We start from the raw sequence: 12,240 nt of genomic DNA on the forward strand, positions 1-12,240 counted from the left end.
ACCTTGAACCATTGTACAGGCTTTTGCCCTGGGAAACAAAACTCACAAGCCACTGTTCTGGGTGTCAGTTTTCAGGACCCACTTCTCACTCTCAAACCCTACCAAGTTGGAAATGGTGCCACCTTGCGTCTACGAGGCATCCTGCGAGAGGTGCAATTCCAGGAGGCACCCGGTAATTTAAGGCCGCAGGACCCTGAACCATTGTAAAGGCTTTTTCCCTGGGAAACAAAACTCACAAGCCACTGTTCTGGGTGTCAGTTTTCAGGACCCACTTGACACTCTCAAACCAGACCAAGTTGGCACTGGTGCCACCTTGTGTCTGGGAGGCATCCTGCGAGAGACACAATTCCAGGAGGCACCCGGAAATTTAAGGCGGTATTACCCTGAACCATTGTAAAGGCTTTTTCCCTGGGAAACAAAACTCACAAGCCACTGTTCTGGGTGTCAGTTTGCAGGACCCACTTGACACCCTCAAACCAGACCAAGTTGGAAATGGTGCCACCTTGCGTCTGGGAGGCATCTTGCGAGACGCCGAATTCCAGGAGGCACCCGGAGATTTAAGGCTTCAGGCCCCTGAACCCTTCCTGAGGCCTTTTTCCCTGGGAAACAAAACTCACAAGCCACTGTTCTGGGTGTCAGTTTGCAGGACCCACGTGGCACTCTCAAACCAGACCAAGATGGCACTGCTGCCACCTTGCGTCTGGGATGCATCCTGCAAGAGGCGGAATTCCAGGAGGCACCCGGCTTCTTAATGCTGCAGGACCCTGAGCCATTTTAAAGGCTTTTTCCCTGGGAAACAAAACTCACAAGCCACTGTTCTGGGTGTAAGTTTTAAGGACCCACTTGACACTCTAAACCAGCCAAAGTTGGCACTGGTGCCACCTTGCGTCTGGGAGGCATCCTGCGAGATGCGGATCTCCAGGAGTCACCCGTCTATTTAAGGCGGCCAGACACTGAACCATTATACAGGCTTTTTCCCTGAGAAACAAAACTCACAAGCCACTGTTCTGGGTGTCAGTTTTCAGGACCCACGTGGCACTCTCAAGCCAGACCAAGTTGGCACTCGTGCCACTTTGCGTCTGGGAGGCATCCTGCGAGAGGCCGAATTCCATGAGTCACCTGACCTCTTTTGGCCTCAGGCCCCTGAACCCATCTACAGGCCTTTTTCCTTGGGAAACAAAACTCACAAGCCACTGTTCTGGGTGTCAGTTTGAAGGACCCACTTGGCACTCTCAAACCAGACCAAGTTGGCACTGGTGCCACCTTGCGTCTGGGAGGCATCCTGCAAGAGGCGGAATTCCAGGAGGCACCCGGCTATTTAATGCTCCAGGACCCTGAACCATTTTAAAGGCTTTTTCCCTGGGAAACAAAACTCACAAGCCACTGTTCTGGGTGTCATTATTCAGGACCCACTTGGCACGCTCAAACCAGACCAAGTTGGCACAGGTGCCACATTGCGTCTGGGAGGCATCCTGCGAGAGGCGGATCTCCCAGAGTCGCCCGGCAATTTAAGGCGGCAATACCCAGAACCATTGTACAGGCTTTTTCCCTGTGAAAAAAAACTCACAAGCCACTGTTCTGAGTGTCATTTTTCAGGACCCACTTGGCACTCTCAAACCAGACCAAGTTGGCACTGCTGCCACCTTGCGTCTGGGAGGCATCCTGCAAGAGGCGCAATTCCAGGAGGCACCCGGCATTTTAAGGCCGCAGGACCCTAAACCATTCTACAGGCTTTTTCCCTGGGAAAGAAAACTCACAAGCCACTGTTCTGGGTGTCAGTTTTCAGGACCCACTTGGCACTCTCAAACCCTACCAAGTTGGTACTCGTGCCACTTTATCTCTGGGAGGCATCCTGCGAGAGGTACAATTCCAGGAGGCACCTGACCTCTTTTGGCCTCAGGCCCCTGAACCCTTCTACAGGCCTTTTTCCCTGGGAAACAAAACTCACAAGCCACTGTTCTGGGTGTCATTTTTCAGGACCCACTTGGCACTCTCAAACCAGACCAAGTTGGCACTGGTGCCACCTTGCGTCTGGGAGGCATCCTGCATGAGGTGCAATTCCAGGAGGCACCCGGCAATTTAAGGCCGCAGGACCCTGAACCATTGTAAAGGCTTTTTCCCTGGGAAACAAAACTCACAAGCCACTGTTCTGGGTGTCAGTTTTCAGGACCCACTTGACACTCTCAAACCAGACCAAGTTGGCACTGGTGCCACCTTGTGTCTGGGAGGCATCCTGCGAGAGACACAATTCCAGGAGGCACCCGGAGATTTAAGGCTTCAGGCCCCTGAACCCTTCTTGAGGCCTTTTTAACTGGGAAACAAAACTCACAAGCCACTGTTCTGGGTGTCAGTTTAAAGGACCCACGTGGCACTCTCAAACCAGACCAAGTTGGCACTGCTGCCACCTTGCGTGTGGGATGCATCCTGCGAGAGGCGCAATTCCAGGAGTCACCCGGCTTCTTAATGCTGCAGGACCCTGAACCATTTTAAAGGCTTTTTCCCTGGGAAACAAAACTCACAAGCCACTGTTCTGGGTGTCAGTTTTCAGGACCCACTTGACACTCTCAAACCAGACCAAGTTGGCACTGGTGCCACCTTGCGTCTGGGAGGCATCCTGCGAGAGGCAGATCTGCAGGAGTCACCCGGCAATTTAAGGCCGCAGGACCCTGAACCATTATAAAGGATTTTTCCCAGGGAAACAAAACTCACAAGCCACTGTTCTGGGTGTCAGTTTTCAGGACCCACTTGGCACTCTCAAACCAGAACAAGTTGGCACTCGTGCCACTTTGCGTCTGGGAGGCATCCTGCGAGAGGCCGAATTCCATGAGTCACCTGACCTCTTTTGGCCTCAGGCCCCTGAACCCTTCTACAGGCCATTTTCCCTGGGAAACAAAACTCACAGGCCACTGTTCTGGGTGTCATTTTTCAGGACCCACTTGACACTCTCAAACCAGACCAAGTTGGCACTGGTGCCACCTTGCGTCTGGGAGGCATCCTGCGAGATGCGGATCTCCAGGAGTCACCCGTCTATTTAAGGCGGCCAGACACTGAACCATTGTACAGGCTTTTTCCCTGGGAAACAAAACTCACAAGCCACTGTTCTGGGTGTCAGTTTGCAGGACCCACTTGGCACTCTCAAGCCAGACCAAGTTGGCACTGGTGCCACCTTGCGTCTTGGAAACATCCTGCGAGAGGCAGATCTCCAGGAGTCAGCCGGCAATTTAAGGCCGCAGGACCCTGAACCATTCTACAGGCTTTTTCCCTGAGAAACAAAACTCACAAGCCACTGTTCTGGGTGTCAGTTTTCAGGACCCACGTGGCACTCTCAAGCCAGACCAAGTTGGCACTCGTGCCACTTTGCGTCTGGGAGGCATCCTGCGAGAGGACGTATTCGATGAGTCACCTGACCTCTTTTGGCCTCAGGCCCCTGAACCCATCTACAGGCCTTTTTCCTTGGGAAACAAAACTCACAAGCCACTGTTCTGGGTGTCAGTTTGCAGGACCCACTTGGCACTCTCAAACCAGACCAAGTTGGCACTGGTGCCACCTTGCGTCTTGGAGGCATCCTGCGAGAGGCCGAATTCCAGGAGGCACCCAGCAATTTAAGGCGGCATTACCCTGAACAATTGTACAGGCTTTTTCCCTGGGAAACAAAACTCACAAGCCGCTGTTCTGGGTGTCAGTTTTAAGGACCCACATGGCACTCTCAAACTAGACCAAGTTGGCACTGGTGCCACCTTGCGTCTGGGAGGCATCCTGCGAGAGGCGGAATTCCATGAGTCACCTGACCTCTTTTGGCCTCAGGCCCCTGAACCCATCTACAGGCCTTTTTCCCTGGGAAACAAAACTCACAAGCCACTGTTCTGGGTGTCATTTTTCAGGACCCACATGGCACTCTCAAACCAGACCAAGTTGGCACTGGTGCCACTTTGCGTCTGGGAGGCATCCTGCGAGAGGTACAATTCCAGGAGGCACCCGGCAATTTAAGGCCGCAGGACCCTAAACCATTGTACAGGCTTTTTCCCTGGGAAAGAAAACTCACAAGCCACTGTTCTGGGTGTCAGTTTTCAGGACCAACCCTGCATTCTCAAACCAGACCAAGTTGGCTCTGATGCCACCTTGCGTCTGGGAGGCATCCTGCGAGAGGCGCAATTCCAGGAGGCACCTGGCAATTTAAGGCGGCATTACCCTGAACCATTGTACAGGCTTTTTCCCTGGGAAACAAAACTCAGAAGCCGCTGTTCTGGGTGTCAGTTTTAAGGACCCACTTGACACTCTCAAACCAGACTAAGTTGGCACTGGTGCCACCTTGCGTCTGGGAGGCATCCTGCGAGAGGTGCAATTCCAGGAGTCACCCGGCTATTTAAGGCGGCATTACCCAGAACCATTGTACAGGCTTTTTCCCTGGGAAACAAAACTCACAAGCCACTGTTCTGGGTGTCAGTTTGCAGGACCCACTTGACACCCTCAAACCAGACCAAGTTGGGACTGGTGCCACCTTGCGTCTGGGAGGCATCCTGCGAGAGGCAGATCTGCAGGAGTCACCCGGCAATTTAAGGCGGCAGGACCCTGAACCATTATACAGGATTTTTCCCAGGGAAACAAAACTCACAAGCCACTGTTCTGGGTGTCAGTTTTCAGGACCCACTTGGCACTCTCAAACCAGACCAAGTTGGAACTGGTGCCACTTTGTGTCTGGGAGGCATCCTGCGAGAGGCCGAATTCCATGAGTCACCTGACCTCTTTTGGCCTCAGGCTCCTGAACCCATCTACAGGCCTTTTTCTCACAAAACTCACAAGCCACTGTTCTGGGTGTCAGTTTTCAGGACCCACTTGGCACTCTCAAACCAGACCAAGTTGGCTCTGATGCCACCTTGCATCTGGGAGGCATCCTGCAAGAGGCGGATGTCCACGAGTCACCCGGCAACTTCAGAGGGTATTACCCTGAACCATTGTACAGGCTTTTTCCCTGGGAAACAAAACTCAGAAGCCGCTGTTCTGGGTGTCAGTTTTAAGGATCCACTTGACACTCTCAAACCAGACTAAGTTGGCACTGGTGCCACCTTGCGTCTGGGAGGCATCCTGCGAGAGGTGCAATTCCAGGAGCCACCCGGCTATTTAAGGCGGCATTACCCTGAACCATTGTACAGGCTTTTTCCCTTGGAAACAAAACTCACAAGCCACTGTTCTGGGTGTCAGTTTTCAGGACCCACTTGACACCCTCAAACCAGACCAAGAGTGCACTGCTGCCACCTTGCGTCTTGGTGGCATCCTGCGAGAGGTGCTATTAGAGGAGGCACCCGGCAATTTAAGGTCGCAGGACCCTGAACCTTTATACAGGATTTTTCCCAGGGAAACAAAACTTACAAGCCACTGTTCTGGGTGTCAGTTTTCAGGACCCACTTGACACTCTAAAACCAGACCAAGTTGGCACTGCTGCCACCTTGCGTCTGGGAGGCATCCTGCGAGAGGCACAATTCCAGGAGGCACCCGGCGATTTAACGCCGCAGGACCTTGAACCATTGTACAGGCTTTTGCCCTGGGAAACAAAACTCACAAGCCACTGTTCTGGGTGTCAGTTTTCAGGACCCACTTCTCACTCTCAAACCCTACCAAGTTGGAAATGGTGCCACCTTGCGTCTACGAGGCATCCTGCGAGAGGTGCAATTCCAGGAGGCACCCGGCAATTTAAGGCCGCAGGACCCTGAACCATTGTACAGGCTTTTTCCCTGGGAAACAAAACTCACAAGCCACTGTTCTGGGTGTCAGTTTTCAGGACCCACTTGACACCCTCAAACCAGACCAAGAGTGCACTGCTGCCACCTTGCGTCTTGGTGGCATCCTGCGAGAGGTGCTATTAGAGGAGGCACCCGGCAATTTAAGGTCGCAGGACCCTGAACCTTTATACAGGATTTTTCCCAGGGAAACAAAACTTACAAGCCACTGTTCTGGGTGTCAGTTTTCAGGACCCACTTGACACTCTAAAACCAGACCAAGTTGGCACTGCTGCCACCTTGCGTCTGGGAGGCATCCTGCGAGAGGCACAATTCCAGGAGGCACCCGGCGATTTAACGCCGCAGGACCTTGAACCATTGTACAGGCTTTTGCCCTGGGAAACAAAACTCACAAGCCACTGTTCTGGGTGTCAGTTTTCAGGACCCACTTCTCACTCTCAAACCCTACCAAGTTGGAAATGGTGCCACCTTGCGTCTACGAGGCATCCTGCGAGAGGTGCAATTCCAGGAGGCACCCGGTAATTTAAGGCCGCAGGACCCTGAACCATTGTAAAGGCTTTTTCCCTGGGAAACAAAACTCACAAGCCACTGTTCTGGGTGTCAGTTTTCAGGACCCACTTGACACTCTCAAACCAGACCAAGTTGGCACTGGTGCCACCTTGTGTCTGGGAGGCATCCTGCGAGAGACACAATTCCAGGAGGCACCCGGAAATTTAAGGCGGTATTACCCTGAACCATTGTAAAGGCTTTTTCCCTGGGAAACAAAACTCACAAGCCACTGTTCTGGGTGTCAGTTTGCAGGACCCACTTGACACCCTCAAACCAGACCAAGTTGGAAATGGTGCCACCTTGCGTCTGGGAGGCATCTTGCGAGACGCCGAATTCCAGGAGGCACCCGGAGATTTAAGGCTTCAGGCCCCTGAACCCTTCCTGAGGCCTTTTTCCCTGGGAAACAAAACTCACAAGCCACTGTTCTGGGTGTCAGTTTGCAGGACCCACGTGGCACTCTCAAACCAGACCAAGATGGCACTGCTGCGACCTTGCGTCTGGGATGCATCCTGCAAGAGGCGGAATTCCAGGAGGCACCCGGCTTCTTAATGCTGCAGGACCCTGAGCCATTTTAAAGGCTTTTTCCCTGGGAAACAAAACTCACAAGCCACTGTTCTGGGTGTAAGTTTTAAGGACCCACTTGACACTCTAAACCAGCCAAAGTTGGCACTGGTGCCACCTTGCGTCTGGGAGGCATCCTGCGAGATGCGGATCTCCAGGAGTCACCCGTCTATTTAAGGCGGCCAGACACTGAACCATTCTACAGGCTTTTTCCCTGAGAAACAAAACTCACAAGCCACTGTTCTGGGTGTCATTTTTCAGGACCCACTTGGCACTCTCAAACCAGACCAAGTTGGCACTGCTGCCACCTTGCGTCTGGGAGGCATCCTGCATGAGGTGCAATTCCAGGAGGCACCCGGCAATTTAAGGCCGCAGGACCCTGAACCATTGTAAAGGCTTTTTCCCTGGGAAACAAAACTCACAAGCCACTGTTCTGGGTGTCAGTTTTCAGGACCCACTTGACACTCTCAAACCAGACCAAGTTGGCACTGGTGCCACCTTGTGTCTGGGAGGCATCCTGCGAGAGACACAATTCCAGGAGGCACCCGGAGATTTAAGGCTTCAGGCCCTTGAACCCTTCTTGAGGCCTTTTTAACTGGGAAACAAAACTCACAAGCCACTGTTCTGGGTGTCAGTTTAAAGGACCCACGTGGCACTCTCAAGCCAGACCAAGTTGGCACTCGTGCCACTTTGCGTCTGGGAGGCATCCTGCGAGAGGCCGAATTCCATGAGTCACCTGACCTCTTTTGGCCTCAGGCCCCTGAACCCATCTACAGGCCTTTTTCCTTGGGAAACAAAACTCACAAGCCACTGTTCTGGGTGTCAGTTTGAAGGACCCACTTGGCACTCTCAAACCAGACCAAGTTGGCACTGGTGCCACCTTGCGTCTGGGAGGCATCCTGCAAGAGGCGGAATTCCAGGAGGCACCCGGCTATTTAATGCTCCAGGACCCTGAACCATTTTAAAGGCTTTTTCCCTGGGAAACAAAACTCACAAGCCACTGTTCTGGGTGTCATTATTCAGGACCCACTTGGCACGCTCAAACCAGACCAAGTTGGCACAGGTGCCACATTGCGTCTGGGAGGCATCCTGCGAGAGGCGGATCTCCCAGAGTCGCCCGGCAATTTAAGGCGGCAATACCCAGAACCATTGTACAGGCTTTTTCCCTGTGAAAAAAAACTCACAAGCCACTGTTCTGAGTGTCATTTTTCAGGACCCACTTGGCACTCTCAAACCAGACCAAGTTGGCACTGCTGCCACCTTGCGTCTGGGAGGCATCCTGCAAGAGGCGCAATTCCAGGAGGCACCCGGCATTTTAAGGCCGCAGGACCCTAAACCATTCTACAGGCTTTTTCCCTGGGAAAGAAAACTCACAAGCCACTGTTCTGGGTGTCAGTTTTCAGGACCCACTTGGCACTCTCAAACCCTACCAAGTTGGTACTCGTGCCACTTTATCTCTGGGAGGCATCCTGCGAGAGGTACAATTCCAGGAGGCACCTGACCTCTTTTGGCCTCAGGCCCCTGAACCCTTCTACAGGCCTTTTTCCCTGGGAAACAAAACTCACAAGCCACTGTTCTGGGTGTCATTTTTCAGGACCCACTTGGCACTCTCAAACCAGACCAAGTTGGCACTGCTGCCACCTTGCGTCTGGGAGGCATCCTGCATGAGGTGCAATTCCAGGAGGCACCCGGCAATTTAAGGCCGCAGGACCCTGAACCATTGTAAAGGCTTTTTCCCTGGGAAACAAAACTCACAAGCCACTGTTCTGGGTGTCAGTTTTCAGGACCCACTTGACACTCTCAAACCAGACCAAGTTGGCACTGGTGCCACCTTGTGTCTGGGAGGCATCCTGCGAGAGACACAATTCCAGGAGGCACCCGGAGATTTAAGGCTTCAGGCCCTTGAACCCTTCTTGAGGCCTTTTTAACTGGGAAACAAAACTCACAAGCCACTGTTCTGGGTGTCAGTTTAAAGGACCCACGTGGCACTCTCAAACCAGACCAAGTTGGCACTGCTGCCACCTTGCGTGTGGGATGCATCCTGCGAGAGGCGCAATTCCAGGAGTCACCCGGCTTCTTAATGCTGCAGGACCCTGAACCATTTTAAAGGCTTTTTCCCTGGGAAACAAAACTCACAAGCCACTGTTCTGGGTGTCAGTTTTCAGGACCCACTTGACACTCTCAAACCAGACCAAGTTGGCACTGGTGCCACCTTGCGTCTGGGAGGCATCCTGCGAGAGGCAGATCTGCAGGAGTCACCCGGCAATTTAAGGCCGCAGGACCCTGAACCATTATAAAGGATTTTTCCCAGGGAAACAAAACTCACAAGCCACTGTTCTGGGTGTCAGTTTTCAGGACCCACTTGGCACTCTCAAACCAGAACAAGTTGGCACTCGTGCCACTTTGCGTCTGGGAGGCATCCTGCGAGAGGCCGAATTCCATGAGTCACCTGACCTCTTTTGGCCTCAGGCCCCTGAACCCTTCTACAGGCCATTTTCCCTGGGAAACAAAACTCACAGGCCACTGTTCTGGGTGTCATTTTTCAGGACCCACTTGACACTCTCAAACCAGACCAAGTTGGCACTGGTGCCACCTTGCGTCTGGGAGGCATCCTGCGAGATGCGGATCTCCAGGAGTCACCCGTCTATTTAAGGCGGCCAGACACTGAACCATTGTACAGGCTTTTTCCCTGGGAAACAAAACTCACAAGCCACTGTTCTGGGTGTCAGTTTGCAGGACCCACTTGGCACTCTCAAGCCAGACCAAGTTGGCACTGGTGCCACCTTGCGTCTTGGAAACATCCTGCGAGAGGCAGATCTCCAGGAGTCAGCCGGCAATTTAAGGCCGCAGGACCCTGAACCATTCTACAGGCTTTTTCCCTGAGAAACAAAACTCACAAGCCACTGTTCTGGGTGTCAGTTTTCAGGACCCACGTGGCACTCTCAAGCCAGACCAAGTTGGCACTCGTGCCACTTTGCGTCTGGGAGGCATCCTGCGAGAGGACGTATTCGATGAGTCACCTGACCTCTTTTGGCCTCAGGCCCCTGAACCCATCTACAGGCCTTTTTCCTTGGGAAACAAAACTCACAAGCCACTGTTCTGGGTGTCAGTTTGCAGGACCCACTTGGCACTCTCAAACCAGACCAAGTTGGCACTGGTGCCACCTTGCGTCTTGGAGGCATCCTGCGAGAGGCCGAATTCCAGGAGGCACCCAGCAATTTAAGGCGGCATTACCCTGAACAATTGTACAGGCTTTTTCCCTGGGAAACAAAACTCACAAGCCGCTGTTCTGGGTGTCAGTTTTAAGGACCCACATGGCACTCTCAAACTAGACCAAGTTGGCACTGGTGCCACCTTGCGTCTGGGAGGCATCCTGCGAGAGGCGGAATTCCATGAGTCACCTGACCTCTTTTGGCCTCAGGCCCCTGAACCCATCTACAGGCCTTTTTCCCTGGGAAACAAAACTCACAAGCCACTGTTCTGGGTGTCATTTTTCAGGACCCACATGGCACTCTCAAACCAGACCAAGTTGGCACTGGTGCCACCTTGCGTCTGGGAGGCATCCTGCGAGAGGTACAATTCCAGGAGGCACCCGGCAATTTAAGGCCGCAGGACCCTAAACCATTGTACAGGCTTTTTCCCTGGGAAAGAAAACTCACAAGCCACTGTTCTGGGTGTCAGTTTTCAGGACCAACCCTGCATTCTCAAACCAGACCAAGTTGGCTCTGATGCCACCTTGCGTCTGGGAGGCATCCTGCGAGAGGCGCAATTCCAGGAGGCACCTGGCAATTTAAGGCGGCATTACCCTGAACCATTGTACAGGCTTTTTCCCTGGGAAACAAAACTCAGAAGCCGCTGTTCTGGGTGTCAGTTTTAAGGACCCACTTGACACTCTCAAACCAGACTAAGTTGGCACTGGTGCCACCTTGCGTCTGGGAGGCATCCTGCGAGAGGTGCAATTCCAGGAGTCACCCGGCTATTTAAGGCGGCATTACCCAGAACCATTGTACAGGCTTTTTCCCTGGGAAACAAAACTCACAAGCCACTGTTCTGAGTGTCAGTTTGCAGGACCCACTTGACACCCTCAAACCAGACCAAGTTGGGACTGGTGCCACCTTGCGTCTGGGAGGCATCCTGCGAGAGGCAGATCTGCAGGAGACACCCGGCAATTTAAGGCGGCAGGACCCTGAACCATTATACAGGATTTTTCCCAGGGAAACAAAACTCACAAGCCACTGTTCTGGGTGTCAGTTTTCAGGACCCACTTGGCACTCTCAAACCAGACCAAGTTGGAACTGGTGCCACTTTGTGTCTGGGAGGCATCCTGCGAGAGGCCGAATTCCATGAGTCACCTGACCTCTTTTGGCCTCAGGCTCCTGAACCCATCTACAGGCCTTTTTCTCACAAAACTCACAAGCCACTGTTCTGGGTGTCAGTTTTCAGGACCCACTTGGCACTCTCAAACCAGACCAAGTTGGCTCTGATGCCACCTTGCATCTGGGAGGCATCCTGCAAGAGGCGGATGTCCACGAGTCACCCGGCAACTTCAGAGGGTATTACCCTGAACCATTGTACAGGCTTTTTCCCTGGGAAACAAAACTCAGAAGCCGCTGTTCTGGGTGTCAGTTTTAAGGATCCACTTGACACTCTCAAACCAGACTAAGTTGGCACTGGTGCCACCTTGCGTCTGGGAGGCATCCTGCGAGAGGTGCAATTCCAGGAGCCACCCGGCTATTTAAGGCGGCATTACCCTGAACCATTGTACAGGCTTTTTCCCTTGGAAACAAAACTCACAAGCCACTGTTCTGGGTGTCAGTTTTCAGGACCCACTTGACACCCTATAACCAGACCAAGAGTGCACTGCTGCCACCTTGCGTCTTGGTGGCATCCTGCGAGAGGTGCTATTAGAGGAGGCACCCGGCAATTTAAGGTCGCAGGACCCTGAACCTTTATACAGGATTTTTCCCAGGGAAACAAAACTTACAAGCCACTGTTCTGGGTGTCAGTTTTCAGGACCCACTTGACACTCTAAAACCAGACCAAGTTGGCACTGCTGCCACCTTGCGTCTGGGAGGCATCCTGCGAGAGGCACAATTCCAGGAGGCACCCGGCGATTTAACGCCGCAGGACCTTGAACCATTGTACAGGCTTTTGCCCTGGGAAACAAAACTCACAAGCCACTGTTCTGGGTGTCAGTTTTCAGGACCCACTTCTCACTCTCAAACCCTACCAAGTTGGAAATGGTGCCACCTTGCGTCTACGAGGCATCCTGCGAGAGGTGCAATTCCAGGAGGCACCCGGCAATTTAAGGCCGCGGGACCCTGAACCATTGTACAGGCTTTTTCCCTGGGAAACAAAACTCACAAGCCACTGTTCTGGGTGTCAGTTTTCAGGA

Source organism: Fringilla coelebs, assembly GCF_963513975.1.
Source record: "Fringilla coelebs genome assembly, contig: SCAFFOLD_33, whole genome shotgun sequence".
In the NCBI taxonomy this organism is placed as follows: domain Eukaryota; kingdom Metazoa; phylum Chordata; class Aves; order Passeriformes; family Fringillidae; genus Fringilla; species Fringilla coelebs.